At 42.0% G+C, this 27,786-nt stretch overlaps 1 long non-coding RNA gene across 1 annotated transcript; it reads left to right on the forward strand.

The window, feature by feature from the left end:
• Window positions 1–9,928: 9,928 nt before the first annotated feature.
• LOC307052959 lies at window positions 9,929–27,544 on the forward strand. The gene is made up of 4 exons (XR_013810888.1): window positions 9,929–9,955; window positions 13,840–13,966; window positions 14,907–15,002; window positions 27,506–27,544. It is a non-coding gene; the product is annotated as an uncharacterized lncRNA (long non-coding RNA).
• The last annotated feature ends 242 nt before the right edge of the window (window positions 27,545–27,786 follow it).

Genomic DNA, 27,786 nt, shown 5'->3' on the forward strand with positions numbered 1-27,786 from the left:
AGTACTGATTACACATACATGTTGTTATGTATTAGACAATTCATCAATTAAACCTCTTATAGGAAAAATTTTAAAGATGATGTAAGGATTGGAACCATGGGGATGACGTGCATTGTGACCCCTGAAGTCTACTGGTGGTAGAGCAAGCAGTGTGCTTCCAACTGGGGTCATCTGAAGACACAAAACTGTGCCACAGCTCTGGTACACAGCTGAGCAATGATGAACATAGCATATAGCGAGAATGTAGAGTCTGTGCTCAGGATAAATTTCTTTTTTTTAATTAATTTATTTTATTTTATTTATTTTTGGCTGTGCTGGGTCTTCGTTGCTGTGTGCGGGCTTTCTCTAGTTGGAGCGACTGGGAGCTACTCTTCGTGACAGTGCTCTGGCTTCTCATTGCAGTGGTTTCTCTCATCACGGAGCACGGGCTCTAGTCATGCGCGCTTCAGTAGTTGTGGCTTCTGGGATCTAGAGTGCAGGCTCAGTAGTTGTGGCGCACAGATTTAGTTGCTCCGTGGCTTGTGGGATCTTCCCGGTCCAGGGCTGGAACCCGTGTCCCTTGCATTGGCAGGTGGATTCTTAACCACTGTGCTACCAGGGAAGCCCAGGATAAAAGTTCTTAACAGCATGAAATAACTGAACTGAGTTTTATATCAGTTTTGATATGAATTTTATCAATCTGAGTTTGACAAAATTCAGCCAGTCCTTTCAGAGGCATTCCCTACCCACAGAACCATTGTTTCACACACCTAAATTCACCAAGGAATGTTTAGGAGCAACTAAATTAAGTTACTGTGACCAAAAGGCTAAGGGATAGTTTAAAGCATCTAGAGGTTTAGTGAAGTTTAATCTATGGTTGGGAGAATAAGAAAAATAGCTCTGATGGAGGACATCCCACATCACTGCAATTCCTGACTCCCTTCAGATCTGCTTGTATCCTTTGGTACCAAGTAAATCATATTTCACAGAGACCTTGAAAACTGTGATAGTGACTTGAAAGAGACTTGAGCTGATACTTCACAAAAGAACATATACAAATGGCCCATGAGCACCTGAAAAGGGTCTCAAAATCATTAGTCTTCAGGGAAATACAAATTAAAAGTACAATGAGATGCCATTATACACTCAATAAAAGGCTAAAATGAAAGAGATGACAGTACCAAGTGTTAGTGAACATGCGGGAACACTCCTACATTGCTCCTGGGAGTGTAAAAGGATAAAACCACTTTGGAAAGCTATTTAATAGTTTGTTATAAAGTTAAACGTCACCTACTGTTATGGACTGAATGTTTGTGTTCCTCCCAAAATGCGTATTTTGAAGTCCTAACCCCCAGTGGATGGTATTTGAAAATGAGGCATTTGGGAAGTAATCAGGGCTAGTTGAGGTCATGAGGGTGGGGCCCTCATGATGGTATTAGGACCCTTATAAGAAGAGACACTAGGGAGCTTGCTCTCTCTCTCTTTCCTGCACTCACAAAGAGATCATGTGAGCACACAGCAAGATGGCAGCTGCCTACAAGCCAAGAGAAGAGGCCTCAGAATAAACCCTACCTTGCTGGTGCCTTAATCTTACACTTCTCAGATCAGACTTCCCAGGACTTTTTAGCCTCAAGAACAGTGAGAAATAAATTTCTGTTGTTTAAACCACCCAGTCTGTGTATTTTGTTATGGCAGCCCAAGCAGAGTAATACACCTACCCCACAACCAGTTGTTCTAGTCTTAGGTATTTACTCAAGAGAAATAAATCGATGCCCACCAAAAGACTTGTGCACCAATGTTCATGGCAGCTTTATTCATAATAACTTAGAAACAATCCAAACGTCCATCAACAGGTGAGTGCATAAATACTGTTGTACATTTGTGCAATGAAATACTACACAGTGGGACTTCCCTGGTGGTCTAGTGGTTAAGAATCCACCTTCCAATGCAGGAGATGTGGGTTTGATCCCCGGATGGAGAACTAAGATTCCACATTCAGCAGGGCAACTAAGCCCGTGCAGTGCAACTACTGAGCCTGCACGCCACAACTAAGACCCGATGAAGCAAAAAATAAAATTAATGAAATAAATATTTTTAAAAGAATGTAAGTTCTATTGATATTGGGTATTTATTAAAAAAGAAAAAATACTACACAGTAATGAAAAGAAGTATCGATACACAGACCATAATAAATTAATCTCATAAATAATATGTTGAGGGAGAGAAGTGAGACACAAAAAAGTACATACTATAAGGTTCCATTTATATGAAGTTTTAGAACTGGCAAAACTAATATACAGCAAAAGATATCAGAAGAGTGGTTGCTTCTGTGTGGGTGGTTTTGAGTGGGAAGTAGTTTGAGGGAACTTTCTGGGATAATGAGAATGTTCCATGTTTTATTTGGGGTCAAACAAATTTATCAAATTTGACGAAAATGTACACTTACAAATCTGCATTTAAAAAAGAGAATAAATGAAAAGACAAGAAGCTTCATTAACATGACTGTTTCAAGTTGTTGTTTTCACCAGTTTGTGATATTGTGATTTATAATAAGAAATATATATATGATCTTCAACCAGTTTCTGGCACAGAGCTCCCAAAACCCTTGGGATTTCCTAAGTGGTAAGAGAGATAAATGTGTCTTTTGATATTCATAACAAGCTCTTTTCAACCACACCAGACCTTATGTTAATGAACTAATTTTTGGAAAACACCTAAAGATGGGGGCAGGTTGCCAGGGCACAACCCATGTTATTAGAGTGTTGAAGTAGCCCCATCCCCGCTCCCCAATATCAAGGGAGGGAAGAGGGGCTGGAGAGCTGGAGATTGAGTTCAATCATCAATGACCAATGATTTAATCAATCATGCCTATGTAATGAAGCCTCTATAAAATCTCAAAATGACTGGGGTTCAGAGCGTCCAGGTTGGTGAACTTGTGGAGCTGCTGGGAGAGAGGTGCTCAGAGAGAGCAAGAAAACTCTGCATCCTTTCCCCATACCTTGTCCTATGCCTCTCTTCCATTGGGCTGTTTCTGTATTACATCCTTTTATAGTAAACTGGTGATTTGGTAAGCAAAATGTTTTCCTGAATTCTGTGAGCAGCTCTAGAAAATTAATCAAACTTGAGGAGGGGGGTGCATAAACCCCTGATTTATAGCCAGTAGGTCAGAGTCACAGGTAACAACCTGAACTTGAGATTGGTGTCTGAAGTGGGGGTGGAATTTGGGGTGGTGGGCAATCTTGTAGGACTTCTGAAGCCTTAACTTGTGGCATCTGATATCATCTCCAGGTAGCCTGTGTCACAATTGAGTTAACAGCTTGGTGGTGTTAGAAAAAATACAGGTTGGACATTTAATGCGCCCTCCTGTGGATGAATATGGAGCAGAGCTGAAGACGAAGTTGACATCAGTGAGTAAGCCCATTAAGTTTCTCTGGTTGGCATCCATTTTGAAATACTTTTCACATCATCTCTTGCAGAACGGTGCTTGCTTTAAAAAAAAGTGTGTGTGTGTGTGTGTGTGTGGTGTGTGTGTGTGGCATTTTAATCATTCAATGCTTTCTTTACCAGTGCCTTAATTGCATTGTTCTCACCATACACTCTTTCTTGAAAGCAGTACATTATTTGACAGTTTGTTGACTAGATGAGAAGGGACAGTGAAACTACCATGACTCTCAAATTGTTGAAGTATCTGGTCTCAGAGACTGCTAAGGGCCTATATACCCATTTCTAACAGAAATGTGACTAAAGACAGGGAAGCCCCATGTGTGGGGTCTTTCATTAATCAGAAAAGAAGTCTTCCTAGAAAAGACTCATTTCAGTAGTCCTAGACTGTGGTACTCCAGAGAGTTTGACACCATTGGGCACTGCACCATTTTAAGAGTCCTCTGGTGAGTGGGAAGAGGGTTATTTGAAGGGAATGAAAAGAGGAGAGAACCTTCCTTGCTCAGGAGAACACAAATGGAAATTGTGGCCTAGACATTCATTCCCTTACAACTATCAGTAACTATGCACTCTTGGGAAAGTCTTAATTATCCACAGGTACCTGCAAACTCTAGAAAAACTCATGAAGAGGTACATCAGCATGTACAGAATATTTACAGCAGCATTTTTTTCCAAGACATTTTATTGTGGTAAAATACACATAAAATTTACCATCTTAACCATTTTCAAGTGTACAGTTCAGTAGTATTAAATATATCCACAGTGTTGTGCAACCATCACCACCACCCATCTCCAGAACCCTTCATCTTGTAAATCTAAAACTCTGTACCAATTAAACAATAACTCCCACTGCACCTTCCCCCAGCCCCAGGCAACCACCATTCTGCTTTCTGTTTCCATGATTCTGACTATTCAAATAACCTCATATAAGTAGAATAATAGAGTATTTGTCTTTCTGTGACTGGTTTATTATGGCAGCATGTTTTTTAAAGCTACTATTACTCTTACTTGAAAATGAAAAACAAACAAATAAAGCTTGAGATAGTCTATCGTGAGCCATTTGGTTGACGAGAGAGAAAGGATTTTGTTTAACCTTGTTTTCTGTTTCATGTTTCTTGTTCTGCTTCTCTTCTCTAGCCTTCTCGTAGGTTACTTAAACATTTTTTAGACTTCCACCTTGATTTATATAGTCTTCTTCAGTATATCATTTTGTATAATTTTTAGTGGTTGCTCTAGGTATACACACATAACTTAGCAAAGTACAGAAACCTTAATTCCACTGAAGTCCCTCTGTCTCCCCACTTTTTAAAATATAATTGTCTTAAGTCTTTCCTCTGTATACATTGGGCACCAATCGTGCTATCATTTTACTTCAACCATCACTTCTGTTTTAAGAAACTCATAGTTAGGAGAGTCTGTTTTAGTTATCCCTATTTTTACCCATTCTGATGTTCTTTTTTTTTCTCTCTACAGTTCCAAGCCTTCTTCTGTTATCATTTACTTTGTTTAGAATACTTCCTTTAGTTATTCTTTAAGGGTAGTTCTGCTAGCAATGAATGCTCTTGGTTATCCTTTGTCTGAGGATGTCTTTATTTCCCTTTTACTCCTGAATTGTATTTTCACCAGATATAGAATTCATGGTTGACAGTTCCTTTTCTTTCCATTTGAGAAAAACATGCTGCTTCCTTTGGCTTCCACAGTTCAGATGAGTGGGGGGTGGTTTCCCACTGGTGTTTGGTTACAGTAAGGTGGGTATTACCAAAAAAGTTCTCTGTGTTAGGCCACCATTTTCCCCAGTTTCAACTAAGGGAAATAGGCTTTTCTTAGAGTTTTGTTTTTTTTCTTGTCTGGGTCTGTTGTTGGTTCTGGCTTGTAAGCTTCTGCAGCACCCTAGCTGAGACATACAGGAGGTGATAAGGAAAACAAGGGAATTTACCACATGTCCTTCCCTGGCTCTAAAGTTCTCAGTTTGCCTTCTTCCTTCCACATTTCAGAGTCTTCCCGTGCTTGTTCGTTGTGTTATGCCCATGGATTTTTAATTGTAAAAGGGATGACATGGGAGGAATGGGGCTACTCCATTTTGGGTCAAACCCCAGGTATGGAGTTTTCCTCAACATTTTATTATGAAAATTTTCAAATACAAAGTAAAGTTGAAAGAATTTTACAGTGAACGCCCATATACCATCACCTAGATTCTACCAATAACATATTACTAAATTTGTTTTATCACGGTTCCTAAAAGATAAAACTTGGAAACAACACAGATGTCCATTGACAGTATAATAGGTAAAGCTACCTGCAATAATGGGGATAAATCTGACAAAATGTTTGGAGAACAAAGCACACAAAAAATATGACTATATGACTCTATTTTATAAAGTTAAATACAAGTAAAGCTATTACACAAGGATGTATGAGTAGGTAGTAAAACCATAAAGAAAATCACAAAAAGATCTATCTCAAAAGTCATGATAGTAGCTGATTAGTGATTAGGAAGAAGGTACTGAGTGTTAGTAGGGGGCTACCTCTCAAGTTGGATAGATGTTTACAGGGGTGATCTCTTTATAATCATGTGTTACACTGGATTATATGTTCTAATTGGCTTTCTGTATGTATATTTCACATTTTTAAAAGTATGAGAAATATGATTCTATTTTTGTTTCATACTCACAAATGTGTATATGCACATACAACAGCATATATGAATAGCATATAAACATGTAACCAATGCTTCTGTTGGATTTATTTCTTTATTACATGTTTCTTCATTCCATATACTGTGTGTAAATTTTTTTAACAATGAATGCATTATTTTCATAGACAGGATAAACAACAAAGCACTTTTCCCTTTAAAAAATTGTGCATATACAGTATTTCAAAATGATACCAAAAGTTTTAACGTTTCAATAGGAAATGGCCAAAGTACATATACAGGCAATTAATATAGCTGAATAGTTCAATAAATATGATATTATATTTAATTTCAAATTAAATATAAAAATTTTGCTCTATTAAATTAAAAAAGAGCATTTTTTAAATCGTTAAAAAGAAAAAACCCAGAGTGGGCATGGGTGTCAGAAACTGCTTATGGAAATATAAATTGTAAAATCTTCCTGGAAGGCAACTAGTCAATGTACTTAGAATTCTACCAGTCCTTGATCCAGCAATTCAACTTCAGGGAATTTAAACTAAAAAGTAATTTTCGGGCTTCCCTGGTGGCGCAGTGGTTGAGAGTCCGCCTGCTGATGCAGGGGACACGGGTTCATGCCCCAGTCTGGGAAGATCCCACATGCCGCAGAGTGGCTAGGCCCGTGAGCCATGGCCACTGAGCCTGCGCGTCCGGAGCCTGTGCTCCACAACGGGAGAGGCCACAATAGTGAGAGGCCCGTGTACCGCAAAAAAAAAAAAAAAAAGAAAAGAATTTTCGAGCTTCCCTGGTGGCGCAGTAGTTGAGAATCTGCCTGCCAATGCAGGGGACATGGGTTCGAGCCCTGGTCTGGGAGGATCCCACATGCCACAGAGCAACTGGGACCGTGAGCCACAACTACTGAGCCTGCACGTCTGGAGCCTGTGCTCCGCAACAAGAGAGGCCCAGATAGTGAGAGGCCCGCGCACCGCGATGTAGAGTGGTCCCCGCTCACCGCAACTAGAGAAAGCCCTCGCATAGAAACAAAGACCGAACACAGCCAAAAATAAATAAATAAATAAAAGAAAATAATTTTCAAAGATATAGCTACAAGGATATTAATGGAGCAAAAAACTAGAAAAAATATAACTAACAGTAGGGGTAAAATATTAGGTAAATACAGTTAAATAAATAAGTTTAATTATGTTTACCAAAAGAATTTATTTAAATGCAATGGAATGTACTGAAGTCACTGAAAACACTACTGACGGATAAGATTTATTGGCAAGTTCAAATATTCAAGGCATATTCTTAAGTGGGGAAAAACCCACACATAATTGTAACCAACATAGGTTACAATTGCTATCTGCAATATTCCATTTTGTTAAAAACAGATTGGCGTGACTATCAGAGAGATTAATATGGAGTTCAAAGGGCTGCTAAAAGATGTTCACCAAAATGTTAACCATTTATTTTTGTGTGGTGGCATCAAGTGCATCTTTCTTTATTTTATTTATCAAACCTTCTAAATGGGCCATGTGTTTCTTTACCAAAAAAAAAAAAATTTGTTGGTTTCTCAGTGCCTGAAATGGCCCTCCTCTCCTGCACTGCCTCTGACTCTTCCCTCCATTCTCACTCTCTCAGTGAGGCCTGCGAGGAGCCACCCTACTCACTTTCCCAAATGAGCCCCAAATCCCCACCACACTGCTCTTCTTTCACTTTTTCCCATAACACTTATCTCCTAAAATGTTATATAATGATATTCATGGCTTATTGTCTTCTCTCTACCTCCTTCCCCCACCCCCACCTCCCAAAACTGTTCTCCAGAGCAACGATCTCTCTTTTGCCCACTGAGGTATTTCAAATCCTTTACAAAGGGGCTTGGCACATAGCAGGTGATCCATACATTTTTTTTTCGAATATAAATTTCTTTCTTTATTTTTGGCTGCGTTGGGACTTCGTTGCTGCTCACAGGCTTTCTCTAGTTGTGGTGTGAGGGGGGCTACTCTTCGTTGAGGTGCGTGGGCTTCTCATTGAGGTGGCTTCTCTTTCTTGCCGAGCATGGGCTCTAGGTGCGCAGGCTTCAGTAGTTGTGGCACATGGGCTCAGTAGCTGTGGCTCACCAGCTCTACAGCACAGGCTCTGTAGTTCTGGCACACAGGTTTAGTTGCTCCAAGGCATGTGGGATCTTCTGGGACCAGGACTCGAACCCGTGTTCCTTGCATTGGCAGGCGGATTCTCAACCACTTAGTCACCAGGGAAGTCCTCCATACACTCTTGTTGAAAGACTTACGGGGAAATAGGTTTGTTCTTGGCGGTTGTCTACTTGCCTTGCTCTCATTTACGCAGATGCAGAGCTACAAGTCACTGCCCTGTAGGAACCTCGGTTTCCTCCTGGAAGAACCGGGAACCCAGGAGCCAGCAGCCCAAGGAGCTCGACCACGAACCCAGAATGGGGTCTGGACAAGTGATAGGCTCAGCCAGGGCTCTCCTCGCAGACAAGCTCGAAGAACTACATTTCCCAGAATCTTTTGCTCTCGCATGGACTACATTTCCCAGAGGGGCTCGCGACTGTCCCTGCCCCACCCCTCCCGGACCTACGTGGGGCGTCGGGCGTCGGGCGTTTGCCGTTGGCGTGAGCTGATTATCCGCCAGAGGTCCGCCGAGGCGGCACCGCGTGGAGTCCCCAGCGGAAGCTTCTGTCCGGCCGTGGCAGTTCCGGAGCCTCCAGCCTGCGGCCCGCGGAACCCCCGATGCCTGGGCGAGGTGAGCGGCGGTGGGTAGGCAGGATGCGGGAGGGAGGACCGGGCTTCGGGAGGATGCGTCGCCGGGGCATGGGGCACAGGCCCAAGAGACGCGAGCCGGGTCTTTGTGGGCGCCGGCGGGCCGAGAGCCGGGCACCCCTGGCTCTGTTCGCCTGCCGCCCCCAGCCGTCCCACTGACGTGCCCCTGAACGAGACAGGTCGGACACTTCGTCCCCATTGGCTGGACCCAGCCACCCTCCTGCTTCTTCCCGACCAGTTCCCAGCGCGCTACCTGCTCAGCGCCTGCTGGCATTTGAATTTGTTTTGGGCTGGCAGTGAACGTGAGAAAATTATTTCCTCCCCTTACCATCACCCCTGCACTCCCGAGTGACAGGCTTGTTTTACGCGAGAAGTGAGTCACCGGCTTCCCCCAGTGGCAGAGCCAGGACTGGACCCAGGTCTTTGGTTTAATGTGCCCTTTCCTCAAGACAGCAGCCCCTCCCCGCCATAGGAGAGCTGATGTTTTCCCTTTCCGAAGCAGCTTTCTCTAGAAATCTGGAAATTGTTTCCTTGACAGGAGGGGTAGGAATTGGGTGGGAATGCTTGAGGTGGAGAAAAGTTGTCACATGCACGCAGGGAGGTTAGAGCAGGTGCTCTGGAGCCCACGGTGCTTGGAAACCTGGTGCTACCCTCCCTGGCTGTGTGGACTGGGACAAGTTGCTCCCACTCTGCCCTCAGTTTCCTGATGTATAAAATGGGGTGCTGACAGTGCCAGCTGTGCTGTGGGACTCGATGATGTATTGATAGGTAGTGCCTGGCACGCGGCGAGGCTCAGGGAGTTGCTGCTACTGCTGATAGAGTCCTAGGACCTTTTCCTCTGAGCCAGGGAAAGAGCTGGGCCTGGACCAGGATGACCCAGCCCTTCTCTCTGGTCCTGTCTAGCCCTCGTTCCTTCTGACTTCCTCCTCTGGGGGCACTTGGCATCATTTTCAAGTGGTATAAAGGTTTCAGAGCTGCTGATTCTGAGGGGTGGACAGCAGAAGGGGCTTCCTCCTGGTTCCCTTTTTCTTCTCTCAGATCTGGCTTCTGGAGACTTCTCCCATCCTAAGGTGAAACTGCCCAGAAAGAGGACATGGCTACTGAACAGAGGGAAGCAAGGTCTCAGGTGAGTTCATTGCCATCTCAGGTCTTAGAGATTGATGGGTTTTTTTTTTGTTATTTTACCCTTAAACTGAAATTTTCTCCCCAATACAGTCTTCACCAGGATTTGGAGCCCATGTCCTTCTGCCTTGGAAGAGTTGGTCCACCCTGGTGGATGGTGGATTGCATAGGGAATGCTTGCCTCCAACCCCCCAATCCATGGCCTGTGTTTCTCTTTTTTTTTCTAATAGACACTCTTTTATTCATTAATCTCAATTCACTGTATGATTAGTGAATTGATAGGTAAGATGCCACATGTCTTATACCACTTGGGGTCAGAACAAACAAACATGCGCACTTGGCAGAGTTCCTTTCTGGCCTGTCTCCTTTGCTCAGTCGTGTCCCCCTCCCTACCCTTGGCCAGAATGCTTTTCTTTTTCTTTCCGCCCCTGAGAAATCCTCATGATACCTTCGCCAGGCTTTTCCCAGTCCATAGTTTTTAGTTTTTCTCCATCTTAACTTTCTGGATCATGTGCCTTGCTTCTGTCACTCTCTTGAAAACTGATGTTGACCTGCCATTTTCATCTTTATGTTGTGAGAATGAGGGTGGGACCCCATCCAGGTGAGCCACTGTGTGAACAAAGGATAGCCATGCTGGTGGGGACATAGATGGAGAGGTCTCTTGACTCCAAGAGCAGAGAGAAGACTCCTCAGGAAGCAGCAGTGTATGGGGTATCATGGGATATTGGTAGTGGAGAGGCAGTGTATACGGTGATTCCTCAGTGGGGCTTTTGAGCCAGATGGCCAGGTTTGTGCCCATCTCCTCTGTTGCTGTTAATGGGTCTTGGGCAAAAAACTCCACCACTCTGTGCCTCAGTTTCTTACCTCTCTGTGCCTCAGTTTCTTCACCTGTAACATGAATACAACAACTGGGCCTACCTCAAAGGGTAGATGAGAGGATCCTGGGAGTTAGTGCATGGAAAGCATTCTTATCAGGGCCGGGCACATAGTAGATGTTCAATATGTGGTGATTGTGGTAGCTAAACGATATTATTCTAGTTCATGATGTCTATCTATCTACTGTTGGTAGATAGAAATGACTATGCAGTGTCCTTCCTTTACTCATCCTCATCTAACAATAGTAGTTAACGTTGCTGGGGAATATCCTGAGGGCTTCACCTTTGTTCTCACTCTCATAGCGAAGCAGAAGTTATTACCCCCATTTTACACTTGAAACTAAGGCTCAACGAAGTCAGGTAACCTGAAATCAAACCCAGGTATGTCTGGCCTCTAAGTTCATGTTAGTTATCATCCAGTCTTTCCTCTGGTACATCTTTCAGAAAGCAGGGCAGGCCTGGCTCCCAAATGACCAGAGTTCTCTGCAATGTGATGTTGTGTATCTTTTGGACCCATGAAATGTGGTAGTGGTTGATCTTCTGAGACTGTGGCTAGGGCCTGCCTCTGCATATTTGGGCTACTTTTTTCTAAGCCCTTCCCATTCCATTCCAACAGAGCCAGGCTGCTCTCTTACCCAGAATCTTCTCCATCCCTGCTTGTGTGTCCTATGTGACATTTCTCCCTAACCTCACCTGCTGCCGATATGTCAGTACTATGTGGACTTGTGTGTAAAACTCAGTGACAGGACGTTTAAGACCAGAGAGAGAATATACCCACCAAGTGCTGGGTTAAAAGAAAACTTCAGTTATCGTCTTGTCTCTGCCATTGATAAAGTATGTGACCTGGTGTCTTAACTGCCCTGGACCTTGTGTTTCTCATCTCTAAAATGAGGATTGAACTAGGAAATAGTATATGGTCCTGTCCAGCGACACTTTTCTTGTTCAAATTGTTTCATGCGTTTTTCTTGTCTGCCAGTTGGATTGTAAATTGTTTTGAGGGCAAAGATCATTTCTTGTATTCCCTGCCATGTGCCAATAAATTATCTTATTATACATGCACTGCATGTTAATGATAAAAATCTCAGAGAATAAAAAAGTAAAATCACTCTTACCCCAACATCTTGAGATAATCATGGTCATACCTTTGGTATGCAGCCCTCAGAATAATTTTCTGTGTACCTTTATTTATTTATTATTTATTTATGTACATGTGTACATATGTATGTATGTATATTTTTATCATTTTAGCTTTTACTTTGATAAAATATACATAAGATTAAATTTACCACTTTAATCATTTTTGAGTATATTGGCATTAAGTACGTTCCCAGTGTTGTGCTACCATCACTACTCTTTACCTCCATCGTATGGATTATCATTTATTACTTAACCCTATGAGATAGGCGTTGAGAGGCAGTTCCTTGGATTGGAATTCTACCTCTACGACTGACCAGCTGTGATATTGTGATTTATAATACAAAATATATATTTGGTCTTTGTCCCTGTTCCTGGCACATAATTTCCAAAACCCTTGTGATTTCCTAAGTGGTTAGTAATATATGCTTTTTATCCCTGAAATTACTTCAGAGCAATGAAGGTACAATGGGTGTGTTTTGTATCCACACCAGAGTTTATGTTAATGAGGTTACTTTTGTACCCCACCTAAGGATGCGGGCTAATTGCCAGGGGAACCAACCTTGATTAAAGTGTTGGAATTTTCAGTCCTGCCCCCCAATAACCCCTCTTATCCATCTGTCACCACCCTAGGAGATGAAAATTGAATCAGTCGCCAATGGTCAACGATTTAATCAATCATGCCTATGTAATGAACCTCCATAAAAACCCAGAAGGGTTCAGAGTTCTTCCAGGTTGGTGAACATGTAGAGAGTCAGAGAGAATGGTGAATCCCGAGAGAGCATGGAAGCTGTGCACCCCTTCCCTATGCCGCTCTTTCACCTGCCAGTTCCTATATCTTCTTTTATAATAAACCAGTAATCTAGTAAGTAAATGTTTTCCTGAGTTCTGTGAGCCACTCTGGCAAATTAATCAAACCTGAGGAGAGCGTTGTAGAAACCTCCAACTTATAGCCAGTCAGTCAGCAGCACAGGTAACAACCTGGACTTGTGATTGACATTGAAAGGGGGCCAGTCTTGTGGGAATCTGACACTATCTTCAGGTGTCAGAATTGAGTTTAATTGTAGGACACCCAGCTGGTGTCCCACAATTGCTTGGTGTGTGGAAACCCCCCCACATCTGGTGTCAGAAGTGAAATAGTGTTGTATTAAGAGTAGAGGAGACATGCAGGAGGAGTGAGTTTTTCCTTCATACCAGCTGTGTGACTTGGATATTTCTCTTTGTTTTCTCTTGTGTAAAATGGACACAATAAGAGTACCTTCTTCATAGGGTTGTTGTGAAGATAAAATAAAGATATACACTAAAGGTTAATATAAAGCTCGAAGAATAGTACTTAGCCTGAAAAAAGCATTCAATAAATTATAGCTATTTTAATTTCCATTATTACTGTCCTCAAGCTTTAGGGAGCACAGAGTGCCTTCAGTTATTTAAACTAGCTCCCTCGGTGATTATTGAGGTTGTTTCCATTTCTTTGCTGTTACTAACACCATGATAAATGTCCTTGCATGTGCATTTTTGTTCAGTGTTCATTATCAAACAAATATAGTAATTGGAGAGTTAAAGAGTATGCACATTTTAAAGCTTCTAATGTATGTTACCAAATTGCCAACAGGAAGATTATTCTAATTAACACTCCCACTAATGGCCTTAATACCTCCACACATCTCTTGTAGCAGTTAACTCGGGGCCTGGTTCATACTTCATGCTACTCAGTATATATTTGTCATTGGTCAGTTGTTCATTAAACAAATGACCTGGAACCTTCAGAACCTAGAATAATATAGAAGCATTTCATGGTAGCCCGTCTACTCCCCACTGCCGCCTTTTTCACCCTGTGTGATGGGTGGTCCTGGGTGAGCTGGGATGCTTGTCTCTACAGGTGTCAGTGACGTTTGAAGATGTGGCTGTGTTCTTTACGCGGGATGAGTGGAGAAAGCTGGCTCCTTCTCAGAGAAACTTGTACCAAGATGTGATGCTGGAGAACTATAGTAACCTTGTCTCATTGGGTAAGGAAATCTCCCCTGTAGATACAGAATTCAGAAATTGGGATACCTCAGCATCTGATTTCCTGGATAAAAGCCCTGGGTCATTAAAAACTTTAGCTGAGTTTTGCCTTAGCACTGTGCAAACTGGATCTCCATAAATAAACCTGAAAACCTTTTTCTCCCTCGTAGGTATGGAATTGCCCCATGGATGGGACAATCTACAGAGCTGCACATTAGAAATTCCCTTACTGCAGGCAACATTTTCCCACTATGATTGAACTATGATGTGTTTGCTCATCTCTTAACAGAGAGCATCCCTCAACCTTTTTCTTTGACCCAACACTGGCTTTTTTCAATTCTCTTTTACAGGGGTCAGCAAACTTTTTCTGTAAAGGGCCAGGGAGTAAATATTTTCAGCTTTGTGGGCCACATATAGTCTCTGTAACATATTCCTTTTCTTTTTTTTTTTGAACCATTCTTTGCTCAAGGACCATGCATAAACAGACAGTGGCCTAGATTTGGCCTATGACCCATAGTTTGCTGACTGCTGCCATCTTTCAAAGGGAGTCAGATAGTGTTTTCTCATTTTAAACAAGCTACTTGGTACATAATCCTTTCCACAGATCCCTGTTACAAATATTAATTTAATCTGTACATTTAACATACATTTAACAGTATATACATATTCCCTCTTGCATAGAAAGCTATTAGCACCCTGTTAATCAAGTCTGCATGTTTATCATACTTCACTAACATACAACTAAATGTTACATTGCCCCTTGCTTTTACCCTAACACACCCCTCACATTGTGGGGGCACAACTGGAGCATCCCACAGAAGTTCTCTGTATCATCCTTTGAGTTTTCTGCTCAGATCTCAGATACCTCTTTGTGTCAAGGCAAAATCAAGTATTTCTTTTTCTTTTTCTTTTTTTTTTTTCTTCTTTTTGGTCTATGAGCAGGACTCCCATTTTCCAAACCCGAGGTGATCTCCCTGTTGCAGCAAGGAGAAGATCCCTGGAAGGTAGAGAAAGAAAGCCCTGGAGGCTCCTCTCTAGGTGAGTGGGTGGGGAATCTCTGCAGGCAGCAGTCTGGTAAATGAGTGCATGTGCAACTCAGAGATGTTGGTCAGGGAATTTTCTGCAGGTTCTCAGTCCTCAAGAAGTTTTGGAGAAGGGATGCTAAGGCCCCTAGTCACAAGCTTCCTCTTCTTCTCTGATAATTACTGCACAAGTGAATCTCTCAGGATCTTTTCTCTTGTGATTTCCTGTTGTTTCAGAGGTGGGCTACATTGTCATGCATTCATTCAGCAAACTTAGTGCATTTAAGGAACTGCAGATAATTCATTCAGACTGAAGCTCAGGGTATATGGGAAAAGAAAGAGATGAGGAAGGAAATGAGATTAGAGAGCCAGGTGGGGGCCACACTATGAAGTGCTTTGGTACAGTTCTTAGGGATGGGAACTGTCCATGGATGACTGGAAATAATTCAAGAGTTTCAAGCAGAATAGTTGTATGGTTGTTGATATTTTAGAAAAAATAGTCTGAGTCTGAGATGCTTTAAACGTCCTTCAGTAAAGGCTAAAGAAGCTGAGGTGGGTCCCTACACTGGCACACAGCACCACAGTCAGAAAGCAGCAGCACTGGTGTGGGCAGAGCTCCAAGCTACGTGAAGGACTAAAGCAAGTTACGGTGCATTATTATGACATATCGCCATTTACGTGTAAAGAAAATTACGTGGGTGTTTGTCTATATGCATTATGTGCGTGTAAGTGCCGAGAGAAAGGTCGGGGGACACCTAAGCTGGTAACTAGTTACATTTGGATTGGGACTGAGAATGGGCATTGATGAAAGGGGACTTTAGTTACATACAATGTTATTAAAATTTTCACAGAGAATATATTCATGAGTCCTTATTACACAGTTTCAATTAAATAAGAATGGTTACTTTGGAAACACTGTTGGTCCTAGATTTGAAGTGAGGAAAAACTAGAGGTGGGAACCTTCTGGAGATTATTGCCTAATGGAGGCAAGACATTACCTGGAGGAAGGCATGTGCAGTGAGTTCAGGAAAGAGGAGAGGTCCCTTCATTAAGGGTATAGGACAGGTTCGGTGTGGGATGGGTTTCATTTGAAATGTTAGTGAAATATGGGTAGAGGTCACCAGTGGACAGCTGTAGAAGGTAAACAGGGTCAGAACTCAACAGGGAGGTCAGGGAGCCATCAGCGCAAAGGTGGCATTTGAAGCCTTGAGCTGAGCAGATGAGGGAACGGAGGAGAGGACAGAGTCCCAGGAAACCTCAGTGTTTATGAGGTGGGTTAAGAAGGAAGAATCTGTGGCTGAGCCTGAGAAGAAGTCACCAGAGGAGAAAACTGGCAGATTCGGCTGTCATGGAAGTTGAGGACTGAGAGCTGTTGACTTGGGGAGGCCAGGGCTCTGGGGGAGCCAGGTTCTAAGCCTCGCTCACTGCTTTCCTGTCCCATGATAAACAGCAGTGCAACCTCGGACAGAAGGATGCAGGTCCTGCCCTGGCGGAGCTCAGTGGAGGGGGAGGCTAATCGCACAGAGGGCTGTGGAATGACAGCCTCCGGTGAGGACCTCGGGGGAAGAGCCGCAGGTGCTGTGAGAACGTGGAACAGGAGGGGTGCTGTGGGCAAGGCTTCCCGAGGAAGGGCCGGATCCCACATTGTGAGAAGCATTCAGGCACAGGAAGAGCATGTCCGAGAGTCCAGACAAAGGAAGCCGGTGTGTGGAGACGGGAGCAGGGAGAGGGGGCCGGGACCTGAGAGCCAGGCACAGCCTCTGAGGAGTTGAAGTACCCTGGCCACAAGCCCAGGTTTATATTCTGCAAGGATCAGCCCGCAACCAATGTGGAGCCACCTGGCATGGAGGTAGTAGGACTTGTCTGAGGTTGCCGTCGGGTCCAGATGAGTCAGTGATGACCCCTCACAATGCGGGCCCAGCAGAAGGGCTGTGGGACAGGCTGTCTCGATCCCTAAAGCGCCCACACCTTTAGTAGAGCTCATTCTTCCCCATATAATGTGAGATCTTTTGAGGTGGGAACCACACTTATCTCTCCTTATATCTTTTAACTGTCACTTGGGAGAAATATTCTAATTTTGTGGGAACTGCTAGAGACCACCACAAAGTAAACAGAGAACGCAGGCAGCAGGAAACCAGTGGAGAGTTTAGGAGGGGCGTCAGGTGTGGACTGAGCATGGCGTGGAAGATCAAAGGAAGAGACGGAAGAATTGTTCCCTTTCCATTCGCCTCGGGAGCCTCTGATCCATGAGGAGTCCCCCTTCCTGAGTGAAGTGTTAGTTGGATTAAACTGAATAGAAAGTATGACTGGAGTCGAAAGCTGTCCAGAGAGACCCTGAAGACACCTAGTGGTGATGTCAAGTCCTTCTCAGGTTTGGGAAACTGCCCCCAAAGGAAAACTCTGAGTGGGTGTCTGGAGGAAGTAAGGCCATCAGAGCCAAGCAGTGTGTGCATTTCTCTTGATGGGATGAACCTCCTCTCTTTGGTCAAAGGAGACAGTCTGATGGGGCGTCCTGGGAGTGCTGGCGTGTGGTTGTGTCTCTCCTGCACCCCTGGCGAGTCTCCCATTTGCCTGGACTAAAGTGCCCTTGGAACAGTTTCCCTTCCAAGGGGAGCTCACTCCCCTGTGAGCTTAGGTGAGGGACCTGGATGTTCTTGGAAGTACCTTGATCATTAACTCTAGACCAAAACTAAAAACCAACCCTTTGAACAGCTGGTGACAGAAAAGCTTATGCTTCCAGGGTAGGACTCCTAGAACCTCTAATTGCCTCCAAGTGTGTTTTTAAAATATAATTTTCACTTCAAAACTCCTCACAAATAGGAAAAACAAGACAAAAAGGGAAAACAAACTGTCATCCCTGGATCAGTATGTTTCATGTTGAGAGATGGGAGGAAATGGCTCAAAGGGTACACGTCTCATCTGAGTCTCTTACTTAAGAAATGAGTCCAAAGTCTAATCACTATTCTGGCATATTATGTATATAAGTTATATATATATATATATAATAAGAATAATGTGATTAAATCAACTTGAACGTCTCATGAGTTTGATTTACACCTAACATGAAAATATTCTTTTATTCAAAGAATTTAAAATCCAGGGATGATCTAGGTAAACAGTTACCTCCAATGAAAAGGTGTTTTTCTTTCTTTGTCTTTTTCTCTTCCTTTGTTATATTTATGCAAGAATTCAAGGCAGACTGAACCTGGAAGGGTGGTCAGCTAAGGGGTTGCTTGTGGACTGCCTTCCACTCACCAAGACTTGCTGGGGCTTCATCTGCACAGAGAGTAGGGGTCTTTTTCTAATTTGCAGAAAGGTGCTGTAGGGGTTATAGTGGCAGCCTAATGAAATAACATGCAGTGATTTTAAGGAGTGAATTTCTTACAAGGTGAAAGTTGAGCCCAAATGCTCTGTAGCCCTGTTTACTATGTTTGATTTAGTCTTGCTCTCATCCCCTGCGCTCCTCTCCTGCCACCAACATCTACTCTCCTTGTAGCTGCCAGAATGGTCTATTTAAAAGATAGATCAGGTCACCTCACTCGCATGCTCAAAGCCTCTAGTGGCTTCTATCACATAAAACACAATCCAAAGCCCCCAGCGTGGCCCTTAGAGGCCTTTGTTGTCTGGCCCCAGCTACCTCTTCGCCTTCACCTCCTTCCTCTCTGCCCTTCATTGGAGAACTCTAATCACCCTGGCCTCCTTGTAGTTCATCAGGAAGGCCAAGCAAGCTCCCACCTCAGGGCCTCTGCACTTGCTTTTTCCTCTCCTGGACCATTCTTCTTCCTGATGGCCAGGAGCCCACTTGACTCACTTCCTCACACTATACAGGTTTCTGCTCAGATGGCACTTTGTCAGTTAGACACAGCTCATCCTTTGTTCTTTGTCCTCCACAGGACACAGGTCCTTTGTCCTCCACATTCTTTATCCCCTCACCATGCTTCATTTTCTCTCAGAGTACTTATTACTGCAAAATAGTACATATTTATTTATTATCAGCTCTTCCTCTGGATTGTAAATTCCCTCATGCTGGGTTGTCTGTTTCATTTGTTCCCATGTCCCCAGTACCTAAAATAGTGTCTGGTCAGAGTCAGCTTCCAGTTAGTGAATGTATGAATGACTTGTTTAGGTAGTCGTGATGGCGACAGAAAAAAGGGAACCAGTTGCAGAGATATTTGGCAGATAAAAGCAACAGGACTTGGAGATGGTTTAGATATGGAAGATAGAGGAGATGGAGTTGTCAAGGATGCGTGCTTGGTTTGTGGTTTGTTCTGGGATGGACAGTGATATCATTCACTGAGATAGTGGTGCTAGGAGATCAGATTTGGGGGATGGTATAAATATGGTTTTGGATGAATTCAGTTGTCTTTGGTTGACCCAGTTATTCAAGTGGAGATGTCAAATAGCCTGTTTGATTTGGAGTTCCACCCCTTATAGTATACCCTGGGCATTAAATGTAAATTTGGGAGACCCTGTCACTAAAGATAATTGAAACAGTGGTTGAGTTTGAGTTAGCCTTTGGAGTGGATTCAGAGTACAGCAAGAGCAAGAAAGAGCCTAGGACTCAATCTTGAGGAACTGTGGCATTTCATGGCTAGGCAGAGAGAAATGAACCCATAGGGAAGACAAGGGTAAGGTGTACTATAGAAGGAAACTCGGGAGTCTCGTGTCATTGAAGTCAAGTCTCATAAAGGATGGTATCAGTAGAGGTAGGGAAAAGTAGATGAACTTGAGACATATTTAGATGGCAGAATAAACAAGTCTTGGTAATTGATTAGCGGAGGGAGAGGTGTGAAGGATACCTTTTAAAGTTTTGATTCAGAACTGGTGCCAATTACAGAGACAAACAGGTTATACAGTTTGGGGGGAGGAAATAATCATAAATTCAGTTGAGCTGTCTTTGAGACACTCAAGTTGCTGTTTTGAGCTGGGTTTTGTATAATTAGGTATGGAGAGTAGAGAAGTCTTGCCTAGAGTATGTTTATAGATGAAGCTGGCCTGAGGAAAGGGTACAGAGTGAAAAGAATCAGGGGCCTAGCACTCAAACCTACGGAACTCCAAGGATTAAAGATCAGGTAGAGGAAAATCAGCACACAAAGGAGATTGAAGCTGGTGGAACATGAGAAGAATTTGGAGGCAAGTTCAGGGTCACTGTAGCTTAGGTAGTGAGCATCTGAAGGAAAATGAGGGGTCACTATCAGATGCTGCTGAGAGGTAAGTTAGGTGGGGACTGAAGAGAGCATCTTGCCTTTGTCACATGAAGGTCATGGTTGCCTTAGAGTAGTGGTAAGGACAGAAGCCAGAATGGAGCCCATGAGGGGTGAGTGAGCAGGAGGAGATAAATATGTGTGGGATATGACAAGGTGAGATGTAACAAGGAGGCAGTAGCTGGAGAGCTCTTCTATGCAAATATAAACAAATATTTCTTGTTTTTCTCTGTCCACTCAAATTATATTATACAGCACACATTATTCTGCCCCTTTCTCTTGATATATATTGAAACTCTTTCCATGTCAGTACATAAAGAGCTTCCTCATTCTAAGGAGTAGTTCTACGGCCTTCAGCTAGCTCTCTTCTTGGCTGGCAGAAGAGGTGATTTTGGTTGTATGTGGCTTTGGATAATGTTACCCCATTGGGTCCAGTTTGGGCTAGAATGTTATAAATGCTGTGGTTTCTAATTAGCAATATGGATATTGGTTTAAAGCTGTACCTTTATCGTGTACCCATATGATGTCCTGGTGTATTACAGTTAGAGTTAATCCAACTGTCCATCAAAGGAATCTGGTTGAATAAGCTGAGGGACATTCTCATGGTGGAATTCTCACTGTAAATAAGAATGAGGAAGAATTCTGTAAATTCCACTGTGGGGTGATAATATTACTAAGTAGGGGAAAGTGCAGAACAGAACAGTGAGAGTAGGAGTTTTATCAAAGGAAGGAGGAGATACCAAAAAAGAAAAAGTGTATATTTGCTTATATTAAAAAAAAATAGAGAAGCCAAAGAAAAAGGATAAAAGCAGATCTATAAAAATGGTTACCTATAAGGTGAAGGAAGAAAAAGAAAAAGGATTGAGAGAACAAGGATAGAATGTAGAATTTTTTTAAGGTACCTTGTTTTTATAATGTTGACTTTGGAACCATAAAAATGTTTTATAGGGCTTCCCTGGTGGTGCAGTGGTTGAGAGTCCGCCTGCCGATGCAGGGGTTCGTGCCCCGGTCCGGGAAGATACCACATGCCACAGAGCGGCTGGGCCGTGAGCCATGGCCACTGAGCCTGCGTGTCCAGAGCCTGTGCTCCACAGCGGGAGAGGCCAAAACAGTGAGAGGCCCAACTACCGCAAAAAAAAAAAAATTATAAATTATAAAACAAGATTAAACAAAAATGAAAAAGTGTTCCATAAATATTGAAAGCAAAATGAAACAAATGACCCTAATTGTGTTTCAGGTTGTTGGCTTAGTCACAGAGAAAAATTATCTCAAATGCTTTTAAATCACAGCAGCTTGAATAAAGATCCTTAGTGATTTATATAAATATTATGGTTTATAATAAGAAATATATATTTGGTACAGAGCTACTAAAACCCTGGGAATTCCTAGGTGATGAGAGCCACAAAGGTGTCTTTGTTATGTTAATGAGGTTTCTTTTGGACCCTATCTTAGGATGGGGCCTGGTTGCCAGGACCAATCATGTGATGAGAGGTTTGAAACTTGACCTCCAGGGAGGGGAGGGGGACTGGAGGTTGAATTAGTTGCCAGTGGCCAATGATTTAATCAATCGTGCCTGTATAATGGCGCCTCCATAAAAACCCAAAAGGACAGATTCAGAAAGCTTCTGGGTTGGTGAATATGTGGAGATCTGGGGAGAGTGGTGTACTTAGAGAGGGCTTAGAAATTCCATGCCCTTTCCCCATACATTGACCTGTGCATCTCTTCCATCTGGCTGTTCCCAAGTTATATCCTCTTATAATTAACTGGTGATCTAGTAAGCAGAATGTTTCTCTGAGTTCCATGAGCCACTGTAGCAAATTAACCAAACCTAAGAAGGGGGTCGTGGGAACCTCTGATTTATAGCCAGTTGGTCAGAAGTACAGATGATAACCTGGGTTTGTAACTGGTGTCTGAGGGAGGCAGGGTGCAGTCTTGTAGGACTGAACCCTTAACCTGTGGGATATGATGCTATCTCCAGGTAGATAATGTCAGAGTTGAGCTGAATTGAGGACACCCAGTTGGTATCCAAGAATTGCTTATTATTGATGTGGAAACCGCCCCCCCACCACCACATTGGAATTGGGTGAAGAACATGCAATTAATACCTTACAGGCAAAAATAACTTCAAACAATAATGTTGATTTTGGTGGTTATAATAAAAATATGTGGTTATGTTTACAAATAGAGTTCTTATCTTTGGGAAATGTGTTCTGACGTATTATTGATGAAATGATATAATACAGAATTAGCGTACTTTAGCATATGCTAATGAAAGAGACGTAAGGAAGTTGTATTAATTTTCTCAGCCTGCTCCAACAAAGTGCCACAAACTGTGTGGCTTTAAACAACATAAATGTATTGTCTCACAGTTTTGTGGGACCATGCTCCCTCTGAAACTCCAGGTAGCATACTTGCTTGCCTCTCCCTACCTTCTGGATGTGGCCAGTGGTCCTTGTTCCTTGGCTTGCAGCTGCATCACTCCAGTCTCTGCTTCTCTTGTCACTTGGTGTTCCCCTGGGGTATCTTGACATGGTTTTTCTGTGCTTGCCTGTGTCCAAATTTCCCTTTTATAAAGACACCAGTCATATTAGAACCTACCCTAATCACCTCATCTCAACTTGATTGAATCTGCAAAGTTACTTAACCTTACCAAATAAGGTTATATTCTGAGTTATTGGAAATTAGGACTTCAACATATCTTTTTTGGGTGATGCAATTCAACCCATAATAAGGTAATAGATGAAACAGCATTAGTGATTGTTGATGCTGGCTTGGCAATTCATTGTACAATTCACTCTACTTTTGTACATGCTGAACATCTTCCATAATAAAAAGCTTTAAAAATCAGAATTACCAACAACAGAATTTCTAAAACAGCATTTCTCTTTTTCACCAACACAGGCATTCTGGAATACATTTACAGATGTGTAGTTCTGCCCCCATCGTGGTGTTGTGTGTAATTCTCGGCATATAGCTCCCTCAATTCTCTGACTCTAGAAAACCTTATGAGACTGCAAATGCATGTGACATTTTTATAGGAATAATTTTGAATCTGACCACCTGTAGGATAAGGTGGGAAGGATATAGGTCTGGAAAGTTGGCTTGGGTTCAAAGATTTTGATGCTGCCTTTAGCCCTCACACTATCCCTCCATCTAATCTATGGCTAATCCTTTAAAATCCCATTTTAGATATTTCTTCCCCCAAATTCTGGCCACCACTAGTACGCCTTCCCAGCTTGTACCTGCTACTATCTGAGGGTAGTTTGGATGTTGTTGTGAGCTCACATTTTCATCCATTTCTGTCTTGTGTTTTTGTTGTATAAATTACCACACTTCTCCTTTTTTGTCTCTAATGCCAAACTGGGAGCTCCTTAAAGAAGTTAACTGTTTCTTTTCATTACCAGATCTGGAATGTCTTGTGGATCACATGCCTAAGATAGAGCCTGACATGTTGTAGGTGCTTTTTAAGTATTTGATGAATGAATTAAATAAGGAGCAGTCAATGCTTTTTGAAATAATAAGAGGAGTTCTATATAGTAAGAAGGTTAAGTTCAGTGGGAAGTAATACTAGAAAGGTGAGAAACAGGTCAGAGGATCAAATTGAAGGTCAGTAGCAATAGTCACTATTGAGTAAGGAGATCCTGAACTTGGATGTATTAATGATGGTTGTTAGAGACATCTTAGTGAAGAGATTCAAGGGAATTTGATGACTGACTAGACTTGGAATGCAGGGGAGAGAAGCTTCTGAGATGAAACTAAGAATTCATGGCAAAGGAGCTGAAGAAGTTATGATATAATTCAGAACTTGGAAACACAAAAAGAGTTTGAAGGGAATGCACTGGATTCGGATTTGGACAAGCTGAATTTGAAGAAAAATACTCAAGAGTCTAGCAGGCAGCTGGAAATACCTCTGTAAAGTGTTTTGAGGCTCAGGATAGTCATTCAGATAGGAGGTGTGGGAGTGGATGAAATCATCTAGGGAGAGAAGGTTGAAGAGAGACTCACAGAGTTTCATAAGCACCAAGGGAGGAGAAACTAGACCTAATGACAGGAACTAGTCAGGGTGGTGGTCATTGGCAAAATCACCTGTTCTCTAAACTTCTGACCTAAGTCATAACCTTGTTCATGAGTTAGCTCAGGCCCAGGCTTGATTCTGGGAGAGAGCAAAAGCTGAACTGCACTTCAGGAGACATATCTTAGACCTACAGAAAACTTTAAGCAGACCATAAAGAACAGTTAGGATGTCCATAATCCAGGACTCATGTCCCCTTCATTGGGAAACATGACTGTTTTAAGTTATTAGTCCCATTCTGGACTAAGGCATTGGCACTTGAAGTAGAGTTGAGGTGAGTTTCCCAGTATTGGTATGGACCCTTGTAGCTATAATTACTTCCATTAAAAAATAAAAACTCCCCATGTCCTGTTTCTCTATTCTCCTTTAAACAGAACTTTTCAAAAGCATTTCTATACTTGATGTCTCCATGTTCTCACCTCCCATTGTTTCTTCTGTGCACTCCAGTAGGGCTTTCTTCCTTACTATTCCATGAAAAGCAGTTATTAAATCCCAGACAGTCTCCATCTTGGCACAATCAGGGTTAAGTTTTTAATTCTTAAATTGTTTAACAAAGTTGATCATTGCCTCCTCACTGGAGTATTTTCTTCCATTGGTTTCTGGACCACCATACTCTTCTGCTTTTCTTCCTTTTCTTGCCCTCTAGTATTACAATGCCTAAGTGATTTTTTCAGTTCTTCACCTTTTTTTTCTTTTTTGGCTGCGTTGGGTCTTCATTGCTGCGCACGGGCTTTCTCTAGTTGCAGCAAGCGTGGGTTCTTTGTTGCAGTGCGCGGACTTCTCATTGTGATGGCTTCCCTTGTTGTGGAGCACGGGCTCCAGGTGCACAGGCTCAGCAGTTGTGGATCATTACCTGGTCCATAGTACGCAGTTAATAAATATTTGTGAATGGAAAGGATGTCTCCAGCATATGCAAAGATAACAAAATAAGAAAAAAACATGTAGTGCTCCAGAAACTGCATGTCGTTCCGTATACATGGCAAGAAACCAGGGGAAGGAGATGAGTACCGAGGTGAATGAAGGTCAGATCATGAAACACCTTGTTGACCATGTTAAGTACTCTGGACCTTACTTATATACAAATCATTGAAGATAAGTTGGAGGATCTTACAGAAGTTTGCAACATGGTAAGATGTGGATTTTAGAAAGATTACTGCGGCTACAGTGTGGAGACTGAATTGACAGCAAGATTTGAGGTGGGGAGACTAGTTAGGAGTCTATGGTGGAACAGTAAAGCATGAGAAACAGAGTACCATTTAGGTACCCGAGCCCAGTGCTCAGGCTCTAGTAAAGTTGTTGGTTGTAAAACTGCAGTCTTTACATACAGACCTAAGGCAGGGTCTCTAACTTTGCCTCATAAACTACAATCCAAAATTTTGGAATCTTGCTATCTTCTTCCCAGCTCGTGTAGTAACCTAGAACCAATGACTGATGTTCACAGGGAAAGTACTCCATTTTTACCACTGCCTCCCACACTTGTGCCCAAATAATGTTATTGAAATTTGGATCACTTAAGCAAGACTTAGATGGACAAGGAAATTGAAAGATTGAACAGAAAATTAAAAACTCCTCTTTCTGTTACAACAAATAGTAAAGGTTAGAGAGCAGATAGGTTTTGTGATTGGCTAAGTGAAAAAGAGCTATTACACAAAATGCACATTATGGTCTCTTCCAGAAGATGTGGTTCCTAATGTAATGAGTGATTTATTGATACTTATCTATATATGTATTTTAAAATGAGTGTTATTCTCACTTGCTCGGCTTGGCAAATATCAGTGCCTTAAAAAAAATAGTAAAGATGGTGCATATAAAATTAGTCAGAGAGGGTGTGTAGAGTGGGGGAAAAATTCCCAAACCCTAGGGAAAGCAGTTTTAAAGTGGAAATAGAAAGTTACCTATGAAGGAAACTGAGAAGTTAACACTGGTAGAAGAAAAGAGAAAAGCAGAATATATTATGTTCACCAAGCAGAGAGAATCTGTAAACAGGTGAGAAAGTGAATGTCAGATAGGAATCTCAAAATACAGTGAGTTGCAAAGGAGCCCTTTAAATGGTTACTCTAGCCCAGGAGAAAATGCCAAAATATATGTATACCTATTCCCCACCATAATTTAATATTCAATGAATTGTGTCCTTACCCAACTTTAAAATTTATTGAATTTAATTCTGTTTTTTACCACCTTATCATGTTAGCCCTTTTTACCTTTTTATGTTTATTCCTGTCTTATTGATCTTTGACTCTTTTCTGGGCTGCTTGCATAGCATCTCCTGCTTGATAAATGAGCAAGGCTGCTTTCTTATCTTGCAACTTTTGGCTTCATGCCTACCTGTTGGCACCTCTGTAGATTAATTCAGTAATTACTTCCTGTTTGAACTGGCTCTGAAACCCTCCCACTGCTTGTATGATGTACTGTCCTGGAAGGCAAATTCTCATGCAAGTCTTGAATCCTCTGTGTGTGTGTGTGTGTATGAAATTAATATATAAATAATTGAGATTATTTGACATTGTTCAAATTAGGTATATATAAGTTATTAAGGAAGGTTAACAAAACAAACATTTTGTGTATAATTCAGATGCCATTAGGAGGATCTGTAGGTTAATAGGGCATGCTAATCTGCTTGCAGAGAACATTAGGGTAGAAAAGGAAAGTGAAAAATATTTAGATATAGATAAATATAATTACATATATAGAATATATAGATATATATTTTTAACACTGTGGTGAGTGCCTATAATTACAGGAATGATCTCTGGAAACTCACAGTCAAGAAGGGACTCAGAGTTAACTTTTGAACTGAATCTGAAGGATACAAAGGAATTTGGCATGAGGGAAAAGGGATGAAGACTTTCCAGATTAGGAATGATTACACAAAGAAGAAAAATGTCATGAAGATAATTTAGGATTCTATCATAGGCTTTGGACTCTGATCCCAGGCTGCCTTTTCCAATTCATGCCTCCCCTTTGAATCCCTCTTCTCCATTTTCCATTAGCCAATTCTTCTGATCACTCTTACACTCACCCTCTTTAAATGGGTTTGTTTAATCTTTTCTCCACCCTGTTGTTCTCAACTCCTGTTGATTGTTTCTCTGTACTGCTTAAATCTCCTAAGTTTTTCTTCTTACTGTTTTTGGCCATATACCAAGACCTTATTTAAATACCATCAATATTCAGTCTATACATTTAGTCTCAGTAGCCAAATGCTGTATCACATGGAACATCTTCAGTTTTTTCTTTCCCTTCCAGGATGGAAGAACAGTTATAAAACCACAAAGTCAACTCAAACACAAGGTTCTTCATTTCAGGAGCTGATAATGAAAAGATCTAAAAGGAATGGACCCTGGGACTTCAAATTAGAAAACCCCTTCAAATATGAAGACAGATTAGAGAAAAAGCAGAAGAAAAAAGAAAGTGTTCAGATAGTTCCAGTCGCTCACAAAAAAATCCTCACTGTAGAAAGAAAACATAAAAATACTGAATTTGGCCAAAACTTCAGCCCAAAGTCAGTCCTTGTTAGGCAACAGATG

This window comes from Hyperoodon ampullatus, assembly GCF_949752795.1.
Source record: "Hyperoodon ampullatus genome assembly, chromosome: 4".
In the NCBI taxonomy this organism is placed as follows: domain Eukaryota; kingdom Metazoa; phylum Chordata; class Mammalia; order Artiodactyla; family Ziphiidae; genus Hyperoodon; species Hyperoodon ampullatus.